General features: G+C 46.8%; 1 protein-coding gene across 1 annotated transcript in view; it reads right to left on the bottom strand.

Moving 5' to 3' along the window:
- Positions 1 to 1,034, bottom strand: part of LOC119285053 (transcription factor MYB77-like) — a 4,381-nt gene extending 3,347 nt beyond the window's left edge. Inside the window, exons 1-2 of the mRNA XM_037564256.1 lie at positions 360 to 1,034; positions 101 to 282 (exon numbers count right to left, since the gene is read on the bottom strand). The gene's annotated coding sequence lies outside the window, so the exon portion shown is untranslated. The remainder of the gene's footprint in view (positions 1 to 100; positions 283 to 359) is intronic.
- Between the last annotated feature and the right edge of the window lie 5,792 nt (positions 1,035 to 6,826).

The following is a 6,826-nucleotide window of genomic DNA, read 5'->3' as shown; positions in this document are numbered from 1 at the left end:
AACTCCCTTATGAATTGCATTCGAGGTAGTCCTGTAACTGAGTACACTAGCTGATTAACTCACATGAGAACTGGCTATATGGCTGGGTCAAGGCACATACTGAATTATGAGCTTCTGCAGCAGCATAACACATGAATCAGTCCAACTTGCCCAAAAATTATCTTCACTATCAGCACCGCCTGCCAACAATCCCTCTGAGACATGACCGGAGCTACTCTAGCAACAGCCACGCCTTGACGTCCGGCCGTCGTGTATATCCTGCACGGTGTAGTTGCTCCACTACTGCAGATAAGAATGGGTCTGCTATATCAATCTCCAACCACGCTAGAAATGAAGGAGAGGTGTGCGACGAATTGTACCTCACGGAGCAGCAGACACTGAATCCTCGACGGCGGCGGCATGTGATGTCGGGATCACTTGCTGGTGCGCATGAGCATCTCCCACTGGCGCCAGATGGGGCGCCGGCACCCCCGAGCATCAACATGTCGGCGTAGGCTCTGTCACAGATCTCCACCTCCGCGCCCCGCCTCATCGAGCTGCGACGCTTCGGCGATGACTCCGCTCCTCGCCCTTCCGCGCAACGCAACCTTGAGCAGCGCTACGACAGCCATGGCTCCGCTCCTCCCCTTCCGTTCCAGACCTCCTCAAGCAGCGCCACCCCCTTCCCTCTCTCGCCGTCGAGATGGTGGTCGCCAGGGAGGAGACTGCCGATGGCAAGCGCGCGGAAGGGGGCAGGTGATGGAGGTTCCTCAGGTGCGAGCTCGGGGAGACGAGCTGCACGGGGCTTGGGCGTGTGATGCGCTACTCACCGGGGATCTGGTCGCCGTCGGGCCTGGGCTCGGCCGCCCATGGGTAGCTGTCGACCTCGATCCGGTCGGAGATGCGTGGCGTCGGGAGGCGCTGCGGGCTCAGCTCACCGGATTCTCGCCGGAGGTGCGCGGGCGTGGCAGCTCTCCTCCGATCGAGAGAAGGAGGATCTGTGAGATGGGAGAGATTAGCGAGTGGGGAGAGAACAACGGATAAGTGAGGATGTGTCGTTCGGGTCGAGCCCCTTTTAGAGCATTACTGTTAACCCTCGAACCCTCAAATCCTTAAAGCAGTTTTAAGGATTGAGAAATGCCATTTTTGACATTTTTAAAGGTTGAAAAACAGGAACAAATAATAGAACCCTCAAACCCAATTCTTTTTTTTTTATCGGGGAAACATAGATTCCATTAACCACCTAGCACAACATACTCGCTGGCTACATCAGAGATTACAAAGTCTGGAACCGTACCATGCCACAACATATGAGCACCAGGTTCCATAGACGCACCCTGACCCGCTAATTTATGAGCAACACTATTACATTCGCGGACACAAGATACAGCTTTGTACTCGATAAAACTAGTATACAGCATATACTTGGCCTTCCTAAAGATAGTACCGTGCTGTGAGAGATCGTATGCATTGCTACACAGGGCATCCTTCAAATTTGTAGCATCAGTTTCAAAGATGACCCGGCTCATTCCAGCATCTCGGGCAAATTGAATCGCCTGCAAACAAGCAAAAGCTTCAGCTTGGAGAGCGTCAGAAAGATGAGTCAGTCGGCCCATGCCTGCACCCCAGACTGAACCTTCCTCAGTTCTTGCACAGAAACCCCATCCTCCCTCTTGTGTGTTGCCTGAGTAAGCACCGTCAAAATTAATCTTAATGAAATTTGATGGTGGCGGTAACCACCTGCACCTCCTGTTTGTTTTGGTTTGGTTCCCACCCTTGAGGTGTTCAGTAAACTGAAGGATATGTAGGCTGCAATTAGCTGCAACCACATCAGCCGTGGGAGCACTTTCACCAGCATTGTATTTATTTCTTGCTGACCAGATACACCATAACAGGGTGGTTACTTGCATAGCCAATTGGTCCCCAAACTAGAAGATGCATTCCATTACTTCTTGAGCTGAGGAACATGCTACAAGTTTGAGACGCTGCTCTTCTAGGATTGCCGCACGCCAGCAGGCCCTTGCAAACTTGCATTTGAGAAAAAGATGGCCACCATCTTCATCAAGTCGTCGACAACATGGACAGAGCGTATCGATGTCCATGCCTCGGCGTCTAATGTTAGTTCGTACTGGCAGGCTGTTATGTGTAAATCTCCAAAGGAACATTGCAATTTTCTTTGGGACATTTAGGTGCCAGATTTTTCCCCACCGTGAACTGGTCTGGCTTGTCGTAATTGTTGCAGTGCTGGTAGAACAGTTCCCCCCATTCTCCTCTGCTCTCAGCTGCAGATTCAGCTTGTAGGCGGACTTCACCGTAAAATTCCCTTTTGGCTCAGGATGCCATGCTATGGAGTCCTCAAAACCTTCACAAATTGGGATTGAAAGTACAACTTTGGCGTCTTCAGTGCAGAACGTTTGGTTTACAAGTTCCTGTTGGAAATATGCCCTAGAGGCAATAATAAAAGTATTATTATTATATTTCCTTGTTCATGATAATTGTCTTTTATTCATGCTATAACTGTGTTATCCGGAAATCGTAATACACGTGTGAATACATAGACCACAATATGTCCCTAGTGAGCCTCTAGTTGACTAGCTCGTTGTGATCAACAGATAGTCATGGTTTCCTGGCTATGGACATTGGATGTCGTTGATAACGGGATCACATCATTAGGAGAATGATGTGATGGACAAGACCCAATCCTAAGACTAGCACAAAAGATCGTGTAGTTCATTTGCTAGAGCTTTGCCAATGTCAAGTATCTCTTTCTTCGACCATGAGAGCGTGTAACTCCTGGATACCGTAGGAGTGCTTTGGGTGTATCAAACGTCACAACGTAACTGGGTGACTATAAAGGTGCACTACAGGTATCTCCGAAAGTATCTATTGTTTTATGCGGATCGAGACTGGGATTTGTCACTCCGTGTAAACGGAGAGGTATCTCTGGGCCCACTCGGTAGGACATCATCATATGCGCAATGTGACCAAGGAGTTGATCACGGGATGATGTGTTACGGAACGAGTAAAGTGACTTGCCGGTAACGAGATTGAACAAGGTATTGGATACCGACGATCGAATCTCGGGCAAGTAACATACCGATAGACAAAGGGAATTGAATACGGGATTGATTAAGTCCTTGACATTGTGGTTCATCCGATGAGATCATCATGGAACATGTGGGAGCCATCATGGGTATCCAGATCCCGCTGTTGGTTATTGACCGGAGAACATCTCGGTCATGTCTACATGTCTCCCGAACCCGTAGGGTCTACACACTTAAGGTTCGATGACGCTAGGGTTATAAAGGAAGTTTGTATGTGGTTACCAAATGTTGTTCGGAGTCCCGGATGAGATCCCGGACGTCACGAGGAGTCCCGGAATGGTCCGGAGGTAAAGATTTATATATGGGAAGTCCTATTTTGGCCACCGGAAAATGTTCGGGATTTTTCGGTATTGTACCGGGAAGGTTCTAGAAGGTTCCGGAGTGGGGCCCACCTGCATGGGGGGACCCACATGGACGTGGGTAGTGGGGGCAAGGCCCCACACCCCTGGTCAAGGCGCACCAAGATCCCCCCTTAGAAGGAATAAGATCATATCCCGAAGGGATAAGATCAAGATCCCTAAAAAGGGGGGATAACAATCGGTGGGGAAGGAAATAATGAGATTTCTTTCCTCCCACCTTGGCCAACGCCCCAATGGACTTGGAGGGCAAGAAACCAGCCCCTCCACCCCTATATATAGTGGGGAGGCGCATGGGAGCTATACACGAAGTTCTGGCACAGCCCTACCTCTCTCCCTACTCCTCCTCTCCCATGGTGCTTGGCGAAGCCCTGCTGGATTGCCACGCTCCTCCACCACCACCACGCCGTTGTGCTGCTGTTGGATGGAGTCTTCCTCAACCTCTCCCTCTCTCCTTGCTGGATCAAGGCGTGGGAGACGTCACCGGGCTGTACGTGTGTTGAACGCGGAGGTGCCGTCCGTTCGGCACTAGGATCATCGGTGATTTGAATCACGACGAGTACGACTCCATCAACCCCGTTCACTTGAACGCTTCCGCTTAGCAATTTACAAGGGTATGTAGATGCACTCTCTTTCTACTCGTTGCTGGTCTCTCCATAGATAGATCTTGGTGACACGTAGGAAAATTTTGAATTTCTGCTACGTTCCCCTACAGTGGTATAAGAGCTAGGTCTATTGCGTAGATTCTTTGCACGAGTAGAACACAAAGTAGTTGTGGGCGTTGATGTTGTTCAATATGCTTACCGTTACTAGTCCAATCTTCTTTCGACGGTATTGTGGGATGAAGCGGCCCGGACCGACCTTACACGTACTCTTACGTGAGACAGGTTCCACCGATTGACATGCACTTGGTGCATAAGGTGGCTAGCGGGTGCCAGTCTCTCCCACTTTAGTCGGAACGGATTCGATGAAAAGGGTCCTTATGAAGGGTAAATAGCAATTGGCATATCACGTTGTGGTCTTGCGTAGGTAAGAAACGTTCTTGCTAGAAACCCATAGCAGCCACGTAAAACATGCAACAACAATTAGAGGACGTCTAACTTGTTTTTGCAGGGTATGCTATGTGATGTGATATGGCCAAGAAGAATGTGATGAATGATATGTGATGTATGAGATTGATCATGTTCTTGTAATAGGATTCACGACTTGCATGTCGATGAGTATGACAACCGGCAGGAGCCATAGGAGTTATCTTTATTTATTGTATGACCTGCGTGTCATTGAAGAACGCCATGTAAACTACTTTACTTTATTGCTAAACGCGTTAGTCATAGAAGTAGAAGTAGTCGTTGGCGTGACAACTTCATGAAGACACGATGATGGAGATCATGATGATGGAGATCATGGTGTCATGCCGGTGACAAGATGATCATGGAGCCCCGAAGATGAAGATCAAAGGAGCTATATGATATTGGCCATATCATGTCACTACTCTATTTGATTGCATGTGATGTTTATCATGTTTATGCATCTTGTTTGCTTAGAACGACGGTAGTAAATAAGATGATCCCTTACAACAATTTCAAGAAGTGTTCTCCCCTAACTGTGCACCGTTGCTACAGTTCGTCACTTCTAAGCACCACGTGATGATCGGGTGTGATGGATTCTTACGTTCACATACAACGGGTGTAAGACAGTTTTACACAGCGAAAACACTTAGGGTTAACTTGACGAGCCTAGCATGTACAGACATGGCCTCGGAACACGGAGACCGAAAGGTCGAGCATGAGTCGTATAGTAGAAACGATCAACATGAAGATGTTCACCGATGATGACTAGTCCGTCTCACGTGATGATCGGACACGGCCTAGTTGACTCGGATCATGTGATCACTTAGATGACCAGAGGGATGTCTATCTAAGTGGGAGTTCATAAGATGAACTTAATTATCCTGAACATAGTCAAAAGGTTTTTGCAAATTATGTCGTAGCTCGCGCTTTAGTTCTACTGTTTTAGATATGTTCCTAGAGAAAATATAGTTGAAAGTTGATAGTAGCAATTATGCGAACAGTAGAAAGCTTATGTCCTTAATGCACTGCTCAGTGTGCTGAACCCCAAACGTCGTTTGTGGATGTTTCGAACATCGAACATACACGTTTTGATAACTACGTGATAGTTCAGTTAAATGGTTTAAGTAGAGGCACCAAAGACGTTTTCGAAACGTCGCGGAACATATGAGATGTTTCGAGGGCTGAAATTGGGATTTCAGGCTCGTGCCCACGTCAAGAGGTATAAGACCTCCGACAATTTTCTTAGCCTACAAACTAAGGGAGAAAAGCTCAATCGTTGAGCTTGTGCTCAGATTGTCTGAGTGCAACAATCACTTGAATCGAGTGGGAGTTGATCTTCCAAATGAGATAGTGATGTTTCTCCAAAGTCATTGCCACCAAGCTGCTAGAGCTTCATAATGAACTATAACATATCAGGGATAGATATGATGATCCTTGAGGTATTCGCGATGTTTGACACCGCGAAAGTAGAAATCAAGAAGGAGCATCAATTGTTGATGGTTGGTGAAACCACTAGTTTCAAGAAGGGCAAGGGCAAGAAGGGATACTTCATGAAACGGCAAATCAGCTGCTGCACCAGTGAAGGAACCCAAGGTTGAACCCAACCCCGAGACTAAGTGCTTCTGTAATAAGGGGAACAGTCACTAGAGCAGAATTACCCTAGATATTTGGTAGATGAAAAGGCTGGCAAGGTCGATAGAAGTATATTGGATATACATTATGTTAATGTGTACTTTACTAGTACTCCTAGTAGCACCAGGGTATAAGATACCGGTTCGGTTGCTAAGTGTTAGTAACTCGAAATAAAAGCTACGACATAAACGGAGACTAGCTAAAGGTGAGCTGACGATATGTGTTGGAAGTGTTTCCAATGTTGATATGATCAAGCATCGCACGCTCCCTCTACCATCGAGATTTGGTGTTTGCGTTGAGCATAGACATGATTGGATTATGTCTATCGCAATACGGTTATTCATTTAAAGAGAATAATGGTTACTCTATTTATTTGAATAATACCTTCAATGGTCTTGCACCTAAAATGAATGGTTCATTGAAATCTCGATCGTAGTGATACACATTTTCACGCCAAATGATATAAGATAGTAATGATAGTGCCACTTACTTGTGGCACTGCCATGTAAGTCATAATGGTATAAAACGCATGAAGAAGCTCCATGTTGATGGATCTTTGGACTCACTCGTTTTTGAAAAGTTTGAGACATGCGAACCATGTCTATTGGTGTATATGCATGAAGAAACTCCATGCAAATGGATCGTTTGGACTCACTTGATTTTGAATCACTTGAGATATGCAAAT

The sequence above is a fragment of the Triticum dicoccoides genome, chromosome 4A (assembly GCF_002162155.2).
Source record: "Triticum dicoccoides isolate Atlit2015 ecotype Zavitan chromosome 4A, WEW_v2.0, whole genome shotgun sequence".
NCBI classification, from domain to species: Eukaryota; Viridiplantae; Streptophyta; class Magnoliopsida; order Poales; family Poaceae; genus Triticum; species Triticum dicoccoides.
This window is presented reverse-complemented; position numbering and strand designations above follow the sequence as displayed.